The sequence below is a fragment of the Sorex fumeus genome, unplaced genomic scaffold, assembly GCF_029834395.1.
Source record: "Sorex fumeus unplaced genomic scaffold, SorFum_2.1 ptg000007l, whole genome shotgun sequence".
In the NCBI taxonomy this organism is placed as follows: domain Eukaryota; kingdom Metazoa; phylum Chordata; class Mammalia; order Eulipotyphla; family Soricidae; genus Sorex; species Sorex fumeus.
Window position 1 is genome coordinate 41,974,049 of NW_026606064.1, and position 22,546 is coordinate 41,996,594.

Here is a 22,546-nt window from a genome sequence, read left to right on the forward strand (position 1 = left end):
CGAGGGTTACTCCTGGCACTGCACTCGGGAATTACTCCTGGAGGTGCTTGGGGGATCTTTTGGGATGTCGGGGATTGAATCCAGGTCAGCTGAATGCAAGGCAAATGCCCTACCTACTGTGCTATTGCGCCAGCCCCTAATTTCTTTTTCTTATTGATGCCTTGCGTTGCTGCTTTTCAACACTTCTCTCCAACTTGGATATTCAGTGTAGTACTTGAATATTTATGTTTTTTAAGAAATGTAATATTTGAGTTTTACAGGAGTGGTTACTGAAAGATAAGTAAAACAAAATGAAATAGTTTTTGAGATCCTAATTTGTCCATGTACATTTGTAATGTCATGATGAAACAGCTGATAAGCTTTCCTTAAGAGAATGATGGAGAGTAAAATGATAAAGGGGACCTGACATTATAAGGCCAAATGATGAAATTTTAACAATTTGTAAACGTTTTAAGAAAATGTATCACTAGGGACCGAAGTGATAGTACAGCCAGTAGGGTGTTTGCCTTGCACATGGCCGACCTGTGTTCGATCCTTGGCATCCCATATGGTCCCCCAAGCACCGCCAGGAATAATTTTTTATTGCAGAGCCAGAAGTAACTCCTGAGCATTGCTGGGTGTGATCCAGAAAGAAAAAGGAAAAAAAAAAAGAAAATGCAGCACTAGCTACTTTCTATTAAAATTTCCTGTTTTTAATTCCATTTTCTGTTTCTTCTCAAAACAGATTTTCTTTCTTTCTTTCTTTCTTTCTTTCTTTCTTTCTTTCTTTCTTCTTTCTTTCTTTTTCTTGAGGAGCCACACCAGGCAATAGTGAGGGGTTACTCCTGGTTCTGGACTCAGAGATTACACCTTGCAGTGCTTGGGGGACCAGATGGGATGTTGGGAATCAAACCTGGGACAGCATGCAAGGCAAACTTTCTATCTACCCAACGTTCTATAGGTCCAACCACCAAACAGGTGTATTTTCTGAGTGTTTTAGGCTTGGAAGCTCCTGAATGGCAGACTCACTGAGATATTGTGCTATGAACTAATGAATAACTTGGGAACAATGTTATAAAAATCCACCTAAGGTCACAGTTAAGCTTAATGGAGTAAGAATACTTGGGTCCAAATAATTATAGAAACCATATAGATTACTTATCAATATCTGACTCAAGCTCTCAAAAATATTTGTCTAACTGAGCAGAGTCCTTTATAAGTGTGATTTCAATGAATCATAACTTTCCCTGTTCCTCAGAGAAGCTTGCCACTGTTATCTCACAAACTGATATTTGAAGTGTGATACTGCATCAGTCATTTAATTGATAAGTATATAAGAACAAAAAGTTGTTATTTTTGTTGTCATCCTCTCCTTTAAAAACATAAATTAACAAATTGAAACTAATTGTTCAACTATAGGTGAGTATTAAATTGGTATTTTGATGTATTTGAAGTATTACACTGATATTTTAGTGATTTTAAAATTGGATTTTGGTACGTAAATCACCTAGTTATGAACTCAGTTGCTATAAAAGGTTGATTGGAGGCCAGGCTGACCTTGTTTCTCCATTCTAGTCACTGTGCCCTTGGCTGAAGGCTGAAGAAAGCACTCTTGTGCCTTAGCACCCCATTTTTCTCATCTCCCTAGCAACTGCAATGGCATTTTAAAGTGGCAACATTGCCTCAAATGGCCCTTGAAAAGAATAAATATCATTGTGTCCAAAGCAATTCATAATTTCTCAGATAAAGATGCATCCATATACACATTTTAAGCATAATATCATAAGCATTAAAACAATTATTCGAACTGGCAAAAAGTTAGTTATCACCATACAGCTGAAATAGTCTATGAACATTTTTCCCCCTCTTGTATCCAAGACCTGAAGCTGAGAGAAAGAAACATTCACCAAAAATTCACACTAAATGCTGTGAGATCCAGATTAGTCACTCCTCTGGGAAGACATCTTCATTCATTCATTCATTCATTCATACATACAAGAAAATTGACTGAACATCTGCTTTGTATTTCAGATACTGGAGACAAAAAAATAACAAAGCTCTTGCTCCTCTGGAATTTCATTTCTGGTGTAGAGATACTTATGTCTTTATTTAACCCTTGAATAATTCCTAACAAATTGATCTGTCTTATAATGGTGATCAAAAGCCAACATCTTTTACCTTTTTCACCTATATTTTAATTTCCCAAAAGATACCTATGAATTTTGGTTGGTATTATTGAGTAACTGAAGATCTTTTGGCAGTTTTTTTTGACTCACTGGTGAGTGAATAGAAATATACTCAAAAGGAGTATTCAATGTCTTTTGGGAAATATCAACACAATTGATACACTTAAAATAATCTAATGTTTATTTTTTATATAATATGTATTTTGTTTTTTCTCCCTTCATGGTTGACTATATTAAGTTTCCATTATAATTTTTTATTGTGACATTATTAATAGGACAATACTTAACTACTTTAGATTTTTATTAGAATAGAAAGAGTGTGCTCTCAGGACCCACTAATAGATAGTATTTTATATATTCACAAGACCCACTCTATAAATAACTCATTCAGTTAATTGCAAATAGACAATGGGCAGAAACAAGAGCATTTGCTTTGATCACATTTATAACAACACCAAAAAATAATATTTAAACCAGTGGAGCACAATAGAATTTTTCAGTAAAAAGTTATTCAAGCAAAATGCAGGTGAGCAAATACTGATTTGCTTGCCAAGTAATTTTATTTAGGTTTTTTATTGTGTTTTTATCTCCCTTATAAACCATCTTGTTCCCTTGTTGTTAGTGTGCTGTGAAAGGAAGTAGTGGTTTATTTAGTCATTTAATGTATATTTGGTAGTTAACCCCTTCTGTTCTAAACTAGATATCTACGAATAGGGGGATGTGTTTGTGTGTTTGAGTGTATGTGTGTGTGTGTGAGAGAGAGAGGAGAGAGAGAGAGAGAGACAGAGACAGAGACAGAGACAGAGACAGAGACAGAGAGGCAGAGTGGGAAGCATGAATGAGAGATTATGAGAGAATGATGAGAAAGAGAAGACACTAGATTGCTTTCTTGTTAAAATATATTAATCTACCTTCTTTTTGCTCTTATGATGCTTCAAGAACTACAAGTTATTTCTAGCTTTATTTCCACTGGTGTTAAGGTGTCCTTCAAGCATGTTTCTTGACCTCTTTACACATTTTTCCTTCTATTAAAGGGTAAGGATAGTGAAGTTCATAAGAAGATCATTGAAGTCATTTAGTTGTAGGAGTCTAAATGTGTCAGGGGAAAATATCTACCTTGACACATAAAATATGCTCTAAGATTTTTTCATATTATCAATGATAGTGATTATGGTAAATCTGTAAGAGTTTGGATATTCACCAAAAAGGAACCTGATTTAAAAAGATGAGATTGAAAACGATCAGGGGTTGATAACCATTTTTTTTTAAATTAATGCCTGTTTCTTCAATTACACATCTTTAAAGATAAATTAGAGAAAACTAGTCAGTGGGAAGAGAAGTTAGAAAGAATATATAAAGTTTTACATTATTTCATCAAAATATGAAAAAAAGAAACTCATGAAATAAACTAAGAACTCTTAAAGAAATTTACCTTAGAGTTATTTTCTTCAGAGTAGTCAAAGACCTGTATAATTCATAAACGTCATCAAATTTTAGAACCCTTAGCTAGTATAATATATGGTATTTATTGTAAAATTTCATTATTAGATGACAAAACAACTTTTAAAACCAGAATGAGAACATTTACCATAGTAAATGTATTTTAGTTCATGACATACTTAAATATGATTAATACGTAAAAGTTTTAAAAACAGTATACTGTTAAGTAAATAAATCTTTCTTAATACATATAAAGACATCTGGTCTCAGTTTGTAGATACATGATTTTCTTAGATTATTTTACTTTTTTCTTTATTGTCTTTTTTTAAAATTTTTTTTTATTAGTGAAACACCATGAGTTGTAGATTTACAATTTTTTGTGCTTGGGTTTGATTATACAATGATCAGATACCCATCCCTCCACCAGTGCCCATTTTCCACCACCATGGATAATGTCCCCCCCACCCCCATCCCCCATCCCACCATCCCCCCTGCCTCTGTGGCAGGGCAATCCCCTGTATTCTCTCTCTCCTTTTGGGTGTTGTGGTCTGCAAAAGAGGCATTGAGTGGCAAACATGTTCAGTCCATAGTCCACTTTCGACATGCATCTCCCCTCCTGGGAGGATCCTCCAAACACCCTTTATTTGGTGTTCCCTTCTCTATCTGAGCTGCCCTTTCCTCTAGAATGCCCGACTGGCCACTAAGCTATGGAGTAATCCTCCTGGTGCTGATCTCAGCTATTCTTGGGTATTAATCTCATATTTTGTTACTTTATATCCCCCAGATGAATGCAATCTTTCTATGTCTATCCCTCTCTTTCTGACTCACTTTGCTAAGCATGATACTTTCCATGTTGTACCACTTGTATGTAAATTTCATGACTTCATCTTTTCTAACAGCTGCATAGTACTCCATTGTGTAGATGTACCAAAGTTTCTTTAACCAGTCATCTGTTCTTGGGCATTCAGGTTTCTTCCAGTTTCTGGCTATTGTAAAGAGTGCTGCAATGAACAAACAAGTGCAGATGTCACTTCGACTATACATTTTTGCCTCTCTGGGATATATTCCCAGGAGTGGTATTGCTGGGTCAAACGGGAGCTCAATTTCTAATTTTTTGAGAATCGTCCATACTGTTTTCCAGAAGGGCTGAACCAGTTGACATTCCCACCAACAGTGAAGGAGTGTCCCTTTCTCGCCACATCCGCGCCAGCATCAGTTGCTTTTGTTCATTTGGATGTGGGCCAGTCTCTGAGGTGTGAGATGGTATCTCATTGTGGTTTTGATCTGCATCTCCCTGATGATTAATGATGTAGAGCATTTTCTCATGTGCTTTTTTGCCATTTGGATTTCTTCTTTGAGAAAGTTTCTGTTCATTTCATTGCCCCATTTTTGGATGGGGTTGGATGTTTTCTTCTTGTGGAGTTTAACCAGTATTTTGTATATCCTGGATACCAACCCCTTGTCAGATGTGTATTCGGCGAATATCCTTTCCCATTCTGTAGACTGTCTTTGTATTTTGGTCACTGTTTCTTTGGAGGTGCAGAAGCTTCTTAGTTTAAGATAGTACCATTTATCTATCTCTGTTTTCACTTGCTCAGACAGCGGCGTGGCATCTTTGAAGATACCATTAGCTTCAATGTCATGGAGGGTTTTGCCAACTTTGTCTTCAATGTACCTTATGGTTTCTGGTCTGATGTTGAGGTCTTTAATCCATTTTGATCTTACTTTTGTGCATGGTGTTAGGCAGAGTTCTGAGCCCATTTTTTTGCATGTAGCCGTCCAGTGATGCCAGCACAATTTGTTAAAGAGGCTTTCCTTACTCCACTTCACATTACTTGCACCTTTATCAAAGATTAGATGATCATATGATTGAGGGGAGATGTCAGTGTATTCAACCCTGTTCCATTGGTCTACAGTTCTGCCTTTGTTCCAGTACCATGCTGTTTTAATTATTACTGCTTTGTAGTACAGTTTGAAGTTAGGGAGGTTGATTCCTCCCATTTTCTTTTTCCCAAGAATTGCTTTAGCTATTCGTGGGGGATTATTGTTCCATATAAATTTCAGGAGTGTTTGCTCCATTTCTTTGAAGAATGTCATGGGTATCCTTATAGGGATTGCATTGAATTTATACAATGCTTTCGGTAGTATTGCCATTTTGACAATGTTATGTCTCCCGACCCATGAGTAGGGGATATCTTTCCATTTCCTCATGTCCTCTTTTATTTCCTGAAGTAGTGTTTTGTAGTTTTCTTTGTTACAGGTCCTTTACTTCCTTAGTTAAGCTGATTCCTAAGTACTTGATTTTCTGGGGCACAATTGTGAACGGGACTGTTTTTTTCATGTTGCTTTCTTCTCTCTCACTGTTTGCATATAGGAAAGCTATGCACTTTTGGGTACTGATTTTATAGCCTGCAACTTTATTATACGAGTCTATTGTTTCTAGGAGTTTTTTGGTGGAGGTTATTGGGTTATCTAAGTATAGTATCATATCATCTGCGAATAGTGAGAGCTTGATTTCTTCCTTTCCTACCTGAATGCCCTTAATATCTTTTTCTTGCCTAATCGCTATTGCAAGTACTTCCAGTACTATATTGAACAGCAGTGGAGAGAGTGGGCATCCTTGTCTCGTCCCTGATCTTAGAGGGAAGGCTCTCAGTTTTTCCCCATTGAGGATGATGCTTGCTGTAGGCTTGTGGTAGATGGCTTTAATTATGTTGAGGAAGGTCCCCTCTATACCCATTTTGGCTAGGGTTTTCATCATAAAGGGGTAATTTTTTCTTTATTTTCAAGCTGGTATCTTGACTATGTTTAGTTTTCGGTATCATATTTCAGAAGCAAATAACTGTACTTAAAAACTAAATGCATATTTAGTGGTAAATATATTGTTCAGAATTTTATTAAGATAGGAAATATGAGCAGCCAGTTCCCTTTGCACACCAGTGTCATCTCACCATTTTGCTGAGCAGCTTGTATATATATATTTACTTTTTAGTAGCCCAAACTGAAATTATTACCTCAGTCACAATTTAAATTATTAACCATCAAGGTGATCCTGGATCACTTGATAGAGTAAAACTACTTTTTTAATCTATCAGTTATTCTTGATGATGTTTTTCCAGGGTTGCATCCTGATTTTAGCCATGGAGTAATGCCTACACACCACTAGCAGTGACACAAAAATAAACCAATTAAAATAAAAGGACATAGAAGCTATATTAATAATTTCCTAAATTTGGAGAGAACCATGTTATTTTTTTGTAGGTAAAAGATAAATGGTGGTATATTAAAATAATGTAATATTATTATTATTCGGTGTTAAATAAATAAATGAAAAGCTAAGGAAATAGTATAGAGGTTAGTGATTATGATTGTGTATTCCTGACTCTGGTTTGATTCCAAGCACAATATGACCATACGTGTCCTTGGCCACTGTCATGAATGATGTTGGTGACTCTTGAGTACCTTTTGAGTGGCCCTAATGGTCTTTGGCAGAATGAGACTCAAGTAGCATTTACCCCGTGGTACTCTCTTGAATTACTGGCTGACTTACTGAAAATCAATAGGAGGGTTTTTCAGTTCCCTGAGTACTCAAAACCACCACCACCAACAAATAGGACTGAGCTATTTTGACACCAGAAAATATGGAAAAACTTTAAGTTCATATTCTAAGTAGAAGAAACCAATATGAGTGGTTCAAGTACAAGATTTTCTCAGAAAAGCAAACTGTGTAGACAATGAAAGGAAAAAGTGGTTGCCAGGAGATAGCATGGAGTGAGGGATTAATTTATAGATTATAAAGGATTATTAAGAAAAATGTAACTCATATAACAGTTATAATGTTATAATAGTTTATAAATTTCATTTATCAGCATCTATGCAATATTCAGTACCAAAAGTGAACCTTTAATATCAGTTATACACTTTGAGTGATAATGATGCCTCAGTGTGGATTCATTAATTGTAACCACAGTTTTGCTCTGATGGGAGACTATGTATTTGTGAGAGTGTGTGTGCTGGCATACAGTCAAAGGATATGATCAACTCAATTTTACTGTAAACTTAAAACTATCCTAAAATTAGAAACTAATAAATAAGAAGAAAGAAAAGCCAATAAAATTGGATAAGAGAACCTAAGTGATTTATTGCTCTGACTCATTAAGAGAGATAATAAAAGGTCCATCTATTACTAAAATGTCACTGAACCAGGTTGATATCTTTGATTTTCAAATATGAGCAAAAATTACATTTCAGGAATAAAAATTGGAGCTACTTTTTGGGATTTTAATTAGGTTATATCTTACAATATTTTTTGTTTTCTGCAAAGGATTCTGAATGTGTAGTAGTACTCTTTCCCAATCATTTCTGAAATATTCTAGTTGCCATAGTAACTCATGCTGATGATGGAATTTATATATAATGCTTTCAGAAAAGATATTTGCCAGAAAAGTCTTTAGAATTTTAAGAGATATTTTAGTATTTCCATACTTCACTTTCAAAACATTTCTTTGCTTTTAAATTTTCTGCATTTAATCTAACAACTAAGATAGTAGTGATTTTTAAAATAAAAATATGTTCCTATCAATTTATTTACTAAGCTTAAGGAAATAAAGGGCATTTTGTGTATCAGTCTGAAAGATAATTAAGTTTTTTTGGGGGGTCCATTCCTGGCAGTTGTAAGGGGCTTCTCCTGGTATAGTATTTGGGGGTCGTTTCTAGAGGTGCTTGGAGTCTGTATGGTACTGGAGAATCAAACCCAGGACTTCCGCATGTAATACATGTGCTCTCAATCTTTGAATTATATTCCAGTTCACTCATCACTAATATTTTTTATTCTTGTTTTTTACTTATTTATTTTTAAAGTTGTCATAATATATACAATATTCCAACACTAATCCCACCACCAATGTCCCCTTCCCTCCACTAATGTCCCCTAGTTTCCTCCCACCCCTCAGCTTTACCCCTTGTAAAGTATATAACACATTTATTTTATTTTATTTGCTCCAGTAAAACTTAAAGGAATGTCAAATAGAATTATCAGAAAATATATCAATTAAAGTCAATTTGTGATGATTGATATATGTTTTTAACCTTCCTTAATCTAGTAGAGGACAACCATATGTACCATTAGCGCGTGCCTTACTAAATGCCACATGTTGGAAAATTTCTCTCCTGTCCTTTAATGCTTCTTTCAAAACTGATTTCAAGGTTATGAATTCCCTAAGCCGTTGCCTATCCATGAAGTTCTGTATTATTCCCCCTAATTTGAATGATAATCCAGCTGGAGAGAGTATTCTTGGTGAGGTATTCACCCTTCATTTGTACTATATCCTTACATAGTCTCTGGCTCATAGAGTTTCATTTGATAGATCAGCTGTACCTATTACATACTAATGGACATCCTTTTTATGTTTTGATTTTGCTTCAGTATTCTGTCTCTTCAGATTTTGTTATTTTGAGTATAATGTGTCAAATTTTTCCTAATTTGATCTATTTTTGCTGGGACCTTTGGGCCTCTTGGATCTCAGTGCCTGTAATCCTTAACTCTGGAAGATTCTTATTGATGATTTCTTTAACTGTTGTTTCTTCAACATATTTACCTTCCTGTTCTTCAGGGACTCCCATGCTTTTTTTCTTTATTTTTTTATTAGTGAAACACCATGAGGTACAGTTATAGGCCTACAAATTTTGTGCTTGGGTTTCAGTTATACAATGATCAAGTGCCCATCCCTCCACCAGTGCCCGTCATTCATCACCACGGGTCCCAGCATCCCCCCATCCCCCATCCCCCCCGTCCCACCCTGCCTCTGTGGCAGGGTATTCCCCCTTGTTCTCTCTCTCTTCTTTTGGGTACTGTGTTTTGCAAGAGAGGCATTGAGTGGCAATCATGTTTGGTCTATAGACTACTTTTAGCATGCTTCTCCCACCCTGGGAGGGTCCTCACAACACCCTTCATTTGGTGCTCTCTTCTCTATCTGAGCTTCCTTCTCCCCTAGCACGTGTGGCTGGCCTCCAAGTCATGGAGCAAAATTCCTGGTACTAATCTCAGCCACTCCTGGGTGTTAGTCTTCCATTTTGTTGCTTTATGTTCCCCAGATGAATGCAATCTTTCTATGTCTATCCCGCTCTTTCTGACTCATTTCGCTTAACATGATACTTTCCATGTAGTACCACTTGTATGTAAATTTCATAACTTCATCTTTTCTAACATCTACATAGTACTCCATTGTGTAAATGTACCAAAGTTTCTTTAACCAGTCATCTGTTCTTGGGCACTCAGCCTACAGAATGGGAAAGGATATTCACCAAGTACACATCCGACAAGGGGTTGATATCAAGGATATACAAGGTACTGGTTAAAGTCCACAAGAAGAAATCACCCAACCCCATAAAAAAATGGGGTGAGGAAATGAACAGAAACTTTCGCAAAGAAGAAATTCGAATGGCAAAAAGGCACATGAGAAAATGCTCTACATCACTAATTATCAGAGAGATGCAGATCAAAACCACAATGAGATATCATTTCACACCACAGAGACTGGCCCACATCCACAAGAACAAAAGCAACCGGTGCTGGCGCGGATGTGGCGAGAAAGGGACCCTCCTTCACTGCTGGTGGGAATGCCGGCTGGTCCAACCCTTTTGGAAAATAGTATGGACAACTCTCAAAAAATTAGAATTTGATCTGCCATTTGACCCAGCTATAGCACTCCTGGGAATATATCCCAGAGAGGCAAAAAGGTATAGTCGAAGTGACATCTGCAATTTTTTGTTCATTGCAGCACTCTTTACAATAGCCAGAATCTGGAAAAAACCTGAGTATCCCATGCTTCTTGAATGCATCCCATAGTTCTCTGTTAGTTTTTTCCTTTCTGACTAATTTCCTCCTTCTGCTGTTTCTCAGTGGTTTCCTTTTTGTCATCTTGGAAATCTTTGATCTTTTTTTCAGCTGCTGGTATTCTGCTACTCAACTCTTCTATTGAGTATTTATATTGTCAACCATGCTGTTTATTCTTGTTGTTTCTGATTGTAGTTTTTTTTTCTTTTCATTTTGACTCTTGTACTTTTGTGTGTTTTGCTGACTATCTGTGCTATCCTCTCTTTAAACTCATTGATCATCCTCATTATGGTGTCACTAAAGACAATGTCTGAGGATTTACTGTGCTGGTTGGTGTTTATGTTCTCAGTGATACCCTTTTCACTCATTAGGCAGGTTTTCCCTATTGCTTTTCTAGAGTTCTGGCTGTGTTGGGTGTGAATCTCTGTAGTTAACTTTTCTGGAAGATGCTGAGGTATTAGACTGAAGGTTGTTCTTTTTCTCCTCTGCCCATCCACACAGAATGACCAGAAACACAACAATGGATAATTTGTTGAGTAGATCTGTGGTATAGCCATGAGCTTCAGGAGTTGTGGTGTAGGTCCTTAATATGATTGTAGGTCCAGTATAGAAGCTACTGGGATCCAACTGGTAGGAAGGGGCTCTGCCTCCTATTTTAGAATAGGCCCAAAGATATCAGCCTCAGGCATGCCTCACTTGGGATGAGAGAACACCAAGCAGAAGATACTCAACACTAATTTTTGATCCAATCCCCAAACTAGGTTTTTAGAGCAATGTGAAATATGAACAAGACTCAGCTGCATTGTTTTATTAAATATAGGGACATAGGTGTGAATTGTACTGTTATTAATTAGTTAATAGAGTTAGTTTGATGGAGAAATTATAAAACTTGACTGGGCCAGAGAGATAGTACAGTGGGTAGGGCATTTACCTTGTATGTGGCAGACCCAAGTTTGGTCTTCAGTATCCCATATGGTTCCTCAAGCTCACAAGAAGTGACTCCTGAGTGCAAAGCCGGGTGTAACTACTAGTGTCGCCACCAAATAAAACACAACTAAAAAGACATTTGAAAAAACAATAAAGTGAATCTAATTGAAATTAATGAATATATACTTTGAGTTCAGAATGCTAGGAATTATCTTGTATTTTCCGCCTGATTCCTAACCTTATGACAGACTTTAACTTTCCAGTAATTATAGAAAGTATCTCAAATCAGGCAGTGCCCATAGGCACTTGTAGATGTATTGAGTCTCATACAGAAATGTTTAAACAAATTTTATTTCCATGATAGAAATCCTGTTCCTACCAAAACCCCTCTTCTAATTATGTATTTGATTTAGTTTTTAAAATTTAATTTTACATTACATGACCAGCATTTCTAATCCATTCTCAGTGTTTGGGCTGGAGTGATAGCACAGCAGATAGGGCGTTTGCCTTGCATGTGGCCAACTAGGCCAACAGGAGCTACTGAGAGTATCTCACCAACACTTCAAAGCCTGGCAAGCTACCCATGATGTCATCAATATGCCAAACACAGTAACAACAAGTCTCACAATGGAGATGTTACTGGGCCCGCTCGAGCAAATTGATGAACAATGGGAGGGCACTTATACAGTGCTATAGTGCTCAGTGTTTAGCTTCTACCATGTCCATGTAGTATTTACCCTTGGAGGTGACTTCTGATATTTTTCAATTCCTTTTCTGTGGCATGTTCACTTATCAATGCTAGCTTTTCTCCTTTTCAGATTGTAGTCCTCTGATGTCATTGTCTTCTGTGTCAGACTCCTCTGCAATTTTATTTTTTATTCCCTCTCTCCTCTGGCTTTACATCTCCTTTTTTTTCCCTGTGTTACCTCACTACCTCTCCAGTCCACGCAGATAATCCCCAAATTCGTATCACCAACCCAGGCTTCTCTTTAAAATTTTAAATTCATATTTCTAACTTCCAACTAGTTAGAGTATCTATTTTTTCAAGATGCTCTGAATATTTTAACCTCCAGATATTTAAAATTCATTTTTGTGAATATTAATCTATCTTGTTAACTAAAATTGAGTCTACAAGACCCTCTCTGCCCCTGATTTTCCTAGGATGTCTGTGTTCAAACATTAGTTGAATCTCATATTTGATATTTACATCAACAACATCCCCTCCTTTATCAGTGGAATCACTCTTTCCAGAGTTATCACTTGTCATTTAGGATATTTGAAAAGTCTCTCTTAACTAGTCAGTTATGGATACTACCTGCTAAAAGAACTTTTCAAAAAACAATTCACACCTAGACTTTTCAATATTTAAAATGAGGAACATAGAAGAAATCTTTGTTCATAAGTTTAGCATTCAAGATCTTTAATATATGACACATACATATGCTACTCTTGCCACTTGAGGACCTGGGGTGTATTTCCTTAATTATTTTTCTTTGCTAGCATATCCCTTTTGCTTTGAAGATCCCAGAGTCAGCCTTTGTATTATTTATATTTATAAACATATCTCTTATCAAGTTTTAAATCTTGAAAGTAAATTTCCAGTAGAATTTTTGAAAACCAATAGAAACATTACCAAAATGATCTCATAATTGCATCACTCATGTTTAAGAACTAGAATATCATGTAAGTTTATTTGCATTCATATATATGTACCACACCTATAAAATTGTCTAATGTCGATGATAATCATATATACAAATTTTGTATTAGTTTTTGTCACTTAAGATTATATTAATAAACATTTTAAATCCATATTTAAGAAAATAGTTGCAAATGTCTAATGATATATTACATGATTCTACTGTAATATATTCAAATGTTCTGGATTATAACTAACTTTAAATAAAGATATTTTAAAATTTATAGAATAATTATGCTTATGTTATTTGTTTAGTATACATAGCTTCCTTCCTTTCTTCCTTTCTTCTCTTCATTATTTTTGGGATAGCACAGTGGGTAGGGCATCTGCCTTGCACATAGACAACCTGAGTTCAATTCCTCCACCCCTCTCGGAGAGCCCAGCAAGCTACTGAGAGTATCCTGCCCACATGGCAAAGCCTGCCAAGCTACACGTGATGTATTTGATATTCCAAAAACAGTAACAACAAGTCTCACAATGGAGACGTTACTGGTGCCCGCTTGAGCAAATCGATGAACAACGGGAGGACAGTGCTACAGTGCAGATAGTACACAATATGGATATATACATCATGTGCAAAATGAATGAGATATTGATTACGATGGGGCTAGCAGCTTTTCCAGATAACCATAGATTTTTGACTCGAGTACTGGTAGTGTCTACATAGAATAAAATCTAGTCTTGCCCTGAGAAAGTCTTACTCTTAGATTTCTCCTTAGTGAGCTGGGAGTCACCCCAGCATCTCTGACTACTAGGCCTCTTCTCTAAATCTCACTTCAGAAGTTTTGCTTTGGATTACTCTTGTTCCCAGGACATATATTTCCTACTAAAACCAACTTTTTTTCCTTTTGAGGACCACACTCAGCATTGTTCAGGGATTACTCCTGGCTTGTGCTCAGGGACCAGTTATGGTGGTGAGTAGGGGGCCATATGCAATACCTGGAATCAAGCCAGAATTGGCTGCCTGCAAGACATGTGCCTCAACCCCTGTACTATCTCTTTAGCTAAAAAACACTTTTATTTTCTTCTCTTTTTCACAGGAGTTAGTTGCTATATAAATCTGTAGAAAGAATCGTATGTTTTAAAGAAGATATTAAGATAGTGTTTGGCTTTTGTGATTACTCTGCAGAAGGAAGTAAACAAATATTGAAGTACTTTGGTTGGAACACTGGAAATGCTTTGAGTCAGAAGGGGAATGGGCATACTGAACCATTCCTAGATTTGTATCACTACTCTTTTCCAGCAGCAAATGATAATCTTCCCAGTTCTGACCCTCAGTTCAGTCCACATGTCAGTAACCAGTAAATATTGCTCCAAGGTTTTTTTTACATTAATTTTTATTTGCATATAGAAATAACAAACTTCATATTTTCTTAATTTACATATACAAATTCAAGTGGTTCTTTTTTCAGTTGAATCACCATGAGATAGAACATTACAAGCTGTACAGAATTGGGTTTCAATTATACACTAGTCCAACACCTATCCCTCTACAAGTGTAATTTCCTGGCACCAATGTCTCCAGTTTCCCTCCTACCCACCCCCAACTACCCCCCACCTTAGACTGACTCTATGGCTCAGGCACTTCTCTTATTTCTTTCTCTCTCTCTCTCTCTTCCTCTCTCTCTTTCTTTCTCTCTGTCATTATTTTTTAAATCAGAGACCCCTAGCTTTTGTTTTTTTTAATATGTTAGAAAATAGTATAGTAAAAATATTTTAGTAGGAAATATTTTAGTTGAAATATTTAGTTGAAAATATTTATTTTAGTTAGAATATTTAATTAAGAATGTAAAACATATATACTGTAAATAATGACAAAGAGATATAAACCATCAAGAAGTTTATTGAAGTCATGTAAAAATATTTTCAGGAAGTCAGTTATAGTATCCAAAGGAAGTTAGCATAAAATACCATCCCTTTTGTTATCATAGCATTTTGATTAGTTTACTCTTAGAATGTTCTATCTGAGACTGGAGTGATAGTACAGGGTATGCCAACCCGGTTCAATCTGGCACTCTATGGCCAATCATCTATAAATCTGAATACCTCTAAGTACCACTGGAGCACCACAAGTGTGGCTTTGGTGACACCTATTACTTCCTATTTTAGTATCATTACATCTTTGGGCCCTAGTACTGAATCATCTGGATCATTTATTCAGTACCTCTGGGAGTATCCCTGGGCCCCCGAACACTGTTTGGAAGTTCCTCCACCTCCTGCCAAGCCTGTATCCCATTTGACTTAATAATTATACACTTTTATTTTCTTTGTCAATTTTATTATATGTCACTTTTAATGTATCACTTGTCATCCCGTTGCACATCGATCTGCTCGAGCGGGTGCCAGTAATGTCTCCATTCATCCCTGTCAAGAGCTAGTGTAGCCGAATGGCATCTGCTCGCTCCAGGAACATAAAGAGCCTCAAATCTATTCATTTAGGGTCTTGACGAAAAAGTCTGACCATCTAGTAGGTGGGCGGCCAGGTATTTGTTTGACATCCCGTGGAATCCAGTTGGTAATGGCTCTAGTTCAGGGATCATCTCCAAATCACATTATGTGCCCGGCCCATCTGATTTTCAACACGTTGGCAAACGAGACAGTGTCCCTGATTCTTGATCTTCGAAGGAGGTCGGAACGCCGGATTCTTTCTCTCACTTGGGTGAAACGTGATATTCCCAGCATAGCTCTTTTAATTCTTCTTTAGGAGTACTAAATAGTGTTCTTATCTTGTTTTTGTAGGGCTCAGGTCTCTGAGGCGTATGTTATTGCAGGAAGAATGGTAGAGTCGAAAAGATATGCCTGGAGCCCGAGGTTCTTCATCCTCTTTCTTCGATACTCTTGAAGCATTAAATTCTCTTTAACACAGATAATTATTTTGTGGACTTTTACCATTTCCACAATGGGAATCTGTTTAGATCTGATTAACAGAAGGAATGCATAGGTTTCCATTCTGCATTAGATCAAGTACATGATATTTTACTCTATCATTTTATGCTGCATTAGGCAAACATGCATGTAAATCTTTTAAATTCTAATGCTACATTAAGAAGTAGAGTTCTAAATGCCACAATTAATAACGGTGTGCATATGTCCTTTTAAATGAATAAAGAAGCAGAATAGGGGTTAGGGGTGGGTGGGAGGGAACCTGGGTTCATTGGCATAGGGAAACTGACACTGGTGGTGGGAATGGTGCTGTAATATTGTATGCCTAAAACTCAACTATGAATAACTTTATAAATCATGGAATGTTAATAAAAAATTAAAACTTAAAAAATTAGAGTTCACATGCAGAGTTATTTGTAAATAAAAAGTTCATAATCCACCTAGCCATTATATGCAGTTTTCCATTATCATTCCCATTGACAATCAAGAAAATCAAACATTTTAGAGCTTGCACAAATTATCCTGAGACACTTAGAAAAATACAAAACTGCATCCAAATTCAGATTAAGTCAGTCTAAAGCCAACCTATATAAAAAATAAAAATAAAAAAAATTAAAGGTAAAAGGTAAAGGCCCTCCCGTTGATCGTCGATTTGCTCAAGCGGGCCCTGTAACGTCTCCATTGGAGACTTTGTTGTTACTGTGTCTGGCATATCGAATACTCTCGGTAGCTTGCCGGGCTCTCCGAGAGGGGCGGAGGAATCGAACTCGGGTCGGCCATGTTGGCCGCTTGTAAGGCGAACGCCCTACCGCTGTGCTATCGCTCCAGCCCAAAAAAATTAAGCCAACCTATAATGTCCCTTCATTTTTATGTACTTTTGCTGTTGTGTCCAATATTAAAATGAGTATGCAATATTTTATGAGCAATGTTTCTTCTTTTCCAGCCAGGAAACCTAACTTGTAATCAGAATAAGCAAAAATTCCTTTTCTACTCTACACAAATGGTTTTTATCATGCACTCTAAGACATGGGTTAATGAAAGAGATATTTGGATCTCATATAATCATGAAAAATTTCCAACAGTGCTAAATTTTGGTAGTTTTATAAGAAAAATTATTCATATATCTTAAAAATTCAGTTTGTTACCTAATGGACTATGTCAGATGGAAATTTGCACATGTTCTTTGGATTATTTACTTTAGGCATATTACTTTATTTTTGAATCTTCTGATTCACACATTTGATATCACCTGCTGCTACTTTTCCTATTGATCATCTTGCTTATTACAGTTCTAGGAGTGAAATTATAACCTTCTCATTTATAAACTTATATACATTATAAACATACATTACAGATACGTATATACATACCTGTATGAATCCTATTTTATAATTTGACATTTAAGTTTGAATAATTTTATATTTGAATATTGTAACACATATGAAACTAGCCAGGATAAAAGCTGCACTAAGCACTAATAGAAAATGCAGTGTTGCTTTAGCCTTTCCTTATATACTGATTTTTCTCCCCTAGACCCAAGTTCGATTCTTCTGCCCCTCTCGGAGAGCCCGGCAAGCTACCGAGAGTATCTCACCGGCACGGCAAAGCCTGGCAAGCTACCCGTGTCGTATTCGATATGCCAAACAGAGTAACAACAAGTCTCACAATGGAAACATCACTGGGACTGCTCGAGCAAATCGAAGAACAATGGGAGGACAGTGACAGTGACAGTAACAGTAAGGTTAGAGATTCACATTAGAAAATTTCTAAGAAGTTAGAATCAGTTCTGTAGCCAAGACCTTATTCTTTTGAAGTGAAAATACTGCTGACTGTGGAACATGTGCCTTTTCCGGTGGTACCCCATTTCTCTTCCCACTTTTCCCAGGTGCTTTCTAATTAAAGTTTGTGGTCACTCTATAAATATGTGTGTAATCAAAAAGAGAGTTAGATGAACTCTAATTAGTGATGTCCTTAACAAATGGCATAAAATCTACCATCCTTTAAAAATTATTATAGAATCTAGAACTAAGAGGGAAAACTTTATCAAGCTAGATAGAATATAATTGCAGGAATGGGTATAGATAACTTAATTAAATACTCCAGTACTACTTGTTAGACCTATGATAGAAACATTTGATGAAGCCAAAGGAATTTTTATCATCAGTAAGTGGATGGGTTGCTTTGTTTGGGGCTGGATTGTAGTGTCAGAGAAACATAGGTACTTGGAGGGCTCCTTGTGGCAGTTGTGGTTCAGAAAAAGAATTGACTAGAGGAAAGGTGTAGAGAGAGACCTCTGAAGTCAAAACCTCAATCAAATGTGGAATTTACATTCAAGTTACTGAGGAAGGATTTTTATTCCTCAGTATCTCAATCTTTTGACCAAACGTTTTACGAAAGTTACTATGAAAAGAATTCTTCAGTTTTTTTCAAAATTGAATTTATTCTTCCAAAGACTTTTGCAATTTTAAGAGGCCCATGGTTTGAAGATGGAAATAGAAATTCTAAATTTGAATTATATTTTAGTTGTTTGCTCTCAAGCAATTGAATAAATTAGTTTTGAATCTGTCACCTCTGAAGAATAGAGAACATCCTTCCATGATTGCCCCCTCTTACTTCAGCACACTCAGATAACATATTCAGAAGTAGGGAGGTGGATCTTCTGAATACTTCAGAATGCTCATGTAAAAATAATAGGCACACTTGTCATTCAACTATTCATATACAATGGAGACAGAACAAGATACTCTGCTGATGTTTAATTTTTTTCACTGTCAAAGTGTCTATAATATGGAAGTTTTCATTATTTCTATATATCCACTTTTACATGGTTTGTGTCATAAATCTTCATTTTTTTTCCAATCAGAAAATGACTACATATATGTTCAAACTGGGTGTCATTTCATTTAGGACAGGGAAAGAACTGAATTCCGAGATCAGGAGACAGTTCAAAGGCCTGGAGCACATACCTGGCATTCACGAGGCCCCTAAATCTACCCTCAATACAGCATGATCCCTGAGCCTGCTTATATGCACCTGGTAGCTGGGCACTAGAATCACTGCATTGCTGGGCTCAAGCATAGACTGGTGTGAAATATAGGCAAGGATAAGGACAAATATAGAAAAGGTGTGGACAAATGAGAAATGACACATACCACATACCTGCCAAGATTCTTAGTTGGAACATGAGGGGATGTCTGCATTGTGTGAAGCTTACTACCGCAGGAACATTCACATCCATAAAATATAAAATTAAACTGTGTACAAGAGGTCATTGTGCTGAAGCAGTATAAAATTGTGATGTATTAAATGGTCATGTTCAGGAAAGGAGGAAAAAAATGTATACAAAGCACTGCTTGGGAAACACACAAAATTTAGAAATTATTAAAATGCAGTAGGAAAATCGGGAATTATTAGTCAAAGTGTACAAACATTTAGTTATATATAATAAGTAAAGGTAAAGGTAAGGTAAGGTAAAGGCCCTCCCGTTGATCGTCGATTTGCTCGAGCGGGCCCAGTAACGTCTCCATTGGAGACTTTGTTGTTACTGTGTCTGGCATATCCAATACTCTCGGTAGCTTGCCGGGCTCTCCGAGAGGGGCGAAGGAATCGAACTCGGGTCAGCCATGTTGGCCGCTTGTAAGGCGAACGCCCTACCCGCTGTGCTATCGCTCCAGCCCATAAGTAAGTTCTAGAAATATTACACAACATAGTGCTATACTTAAAATATTACATAGCATATTCAAAAATTTGTTTAAAGGGTAGAGTTTAATTGTTCTGATTGTAAAAATGAGAGGTCAGCAGGAAACTTTTGGAGGCTTTTTCATGTTTATGGCTTACATTTTACTGAGCTTATTTATTATGGATATAAACTTATATCTAAAATGTAGCAAGAGGTATACATTACTGGTGGTGAAATTAATGTAAGTTTGTACATCAAAATTATGAGTTTTAGGACAATTATAACCATGTTTCTTGAACACTAAAAATCCTTAAAAAATTGAAAAAAAAAGGTGGTATGTATGGTATTATATAGTAGTACCTATGGTGGCTAGAAAGGAAGATGGGTAAAAGCCACAGAGGTGGCCAGAAAGGAAGATGGTAAAAGTCTTTTAGTAGTTGAACTTTTGTGTTGTGTGATAAATTCATTGTACTTTAAAGGGTCTTATGTAATGCCCTTCAATTTCTCTTATACTATATACTAATAAAAATATAAAGAGAGAAAACATGTTTAGTGTTTACATGTCAAACTTACCTCAATAAAGTGACTTGAAAATTCCTGAAAGACATGTGAACGTGATGGTACTGAGAAAAGCAACCAAAAATGAGGCTACATGAGCAAAAGTGATAACATGGAAAGCAAAGTGAATTGGTAGTTATTTACTACACCTAAAACAGAAAACAAAACAATCAAACTGAACAAAATAAAATTCTAGAAAAAATTCTGTAACTGGAAGAAGTCTTTTTTTTAAGGGGCTATCTCTGTCAGCACTAAGGACTTAGACCTGGCTCTGAACTCAAGGATTACTCCTGGCAGGACCCAGGCATCATTTGGGGTGCCAGGGATAGATCCCTGAGTTGGCCTTGAACAAGGCAAGTGTCCTACCCATTGTACTGTCACTTGCACCTTTGAAAGAAGCAGAATACTCTTGGTAGCTTGTCGGGCTCTGCGAGAGGGGCAGAAGAATTGAACCCAGGTGAGCTGAATCGACCATGTGCAAGGCAAATGCCCTACCCACTGGGCTAATCGCTCCTTGAACATTTGATGTTAATAGTTACATATTTTTCTTTTTGTCCAGAAAGATTTATTTATATCTGTGGATATAATCATATATATATGTAACTGTATACTAAGTTATATATATAACTATATACTAAGGGCAAAAGTGTCAAGAGTTGTAAGTTACTTGTGTTCAAGCTAAATTCTTTCTTTATAGAATGCGTTGAGCTCCCAAATCACTTTAATAATTTACAAGTTTTTTAGAATAAATATCAATGCAGTTCCACAACCAATAAAAAATTTACAACTGAAAATAGGCACTAAGGGTCAAGGGAGACTATCTAATTGTATCTTCTACATACATGGCTTCCAACTTCATCACTCATCATAATATATGTTAGTCACAATTTAACCTTCAGAAGCTTGTATACAGGACCTAGCAATAGTCACTGTGTCATCCAGAAAGCTTAGAACCTACTGAATAAAAATTGAAAGAAAACGATTTAAATTGGGAAGTTGCTCTAATTCAACATTCTTCAGCCTTTCTTTTTTAAAAAATTTTATTCAATTTTATAAAGTTGTGAACAACATTTGATTACATTTAATATTTGAACACCAATCCCACTACTATTACACCTTCCCACCACCATATTTTGAATGTTTCCATCCTGAACCTCAAACCCTGCCTCCAAAGCAGAAGCGAAATAATTTATTTTGTATTGCCTACTATTAATAATCCACTAAAAATGATCCAAGCAGGTTTCTTAGAGGAAAGTGTGTGAAAATTGTTGTATTTCACCCAAGAGCTATTAAGCCTTCTATAGGGTATTAGCAACATATTGTTAAAGGTTGAGCCATGTGAGTGTGTGTGTGTGTGTGTGTGTGTGTGTGTGTGTGTGTGTGTGTGTCTCCAAGCATGCGGAGAGAATCTGTGAGCACAGCGGCAGTTGGGTTTTGGAGGTTTTCGGATGCAGGGGCTGTCCCCATTGGGAGGGAGGAAACCTCACCCGCCCCCCACCCCAGGTTGTCCCAAATGAAACAGGCTGGTGTGGGGGATGGAGGCATGTCAATGGCATATTGTTCTGTGCTCTCTTCCGAAAGATTTATTGATGTGTCTCTGGATCATGACCATTAATGAGATTATATAGCAGGCTTTCTTTTTTGAAATATTTTTTTTAAATTGAATCACTGTGAATTACAAGGTTACAAAGATATTTACATATATGTATCTATATGTAATAGGGGGAAAGTTACCATATACACTCAGGTCAGGAATGTAGTTTAATGATAAACTGCATGTTTAGCATTTATGAGACCTGGGTTTGATCTTAGACATCTCTCTGTCTCTGTTTCTGTCTCTCTCTCTCTATCTATCTATCTATTTCTCTCTTTCTCTATCTCTCTCTCTCTCACACACACACACCCTCAATAAGATACCATAGTATGCCCACTGCCAAAACACCAGTATCCTAAAGTATCAATAACTCTACAACTATTCATAAGACTCTTCTCTTCCTCTTTTGACACCTTAGGTAAACTCAGATATGTTTTTAGAATATGAGGGTTTGCTTTCATTTAGCATTGTTTATTTAATGGCTTTGTATACAACCTATGAGTGAGATTGTTTATTTTGTATACAACTGATTAAGTTGAGATTTTTCTTGTTTCCTGATATAAGGCTATATTGTGATTAATTTTCCTCCTTGCATTGCTTTTGCTGTGTCACATATATTCTAATTCTCATTTGTTTTCAATAATTTTATATTTGTTTTTTGTTATTTTTGATGGATTAGTTTTTCAGGAATGTAGTTTATTTTCCAAATGTTTGAGGATTTTCTTACCTTTATTTCATTATGATCTGATAATATGTTTGATGTGAT

General features: G+C 36.3%; 1 protein-coding gene across 3 annotated transcripts in view; it reads left to right on the forward strand.

Annotated features, from left to right (window-relative positions):
- Positions 1-22,546, forward strand: part of RGS7 (regulator of G protein signaling 7) — a 468,689-nt gene that overhangs the window by 61,897 nt on the left and 384,246 nt on the right. The gene's annotated exons all lie outside the window — the stretch shown is intronic.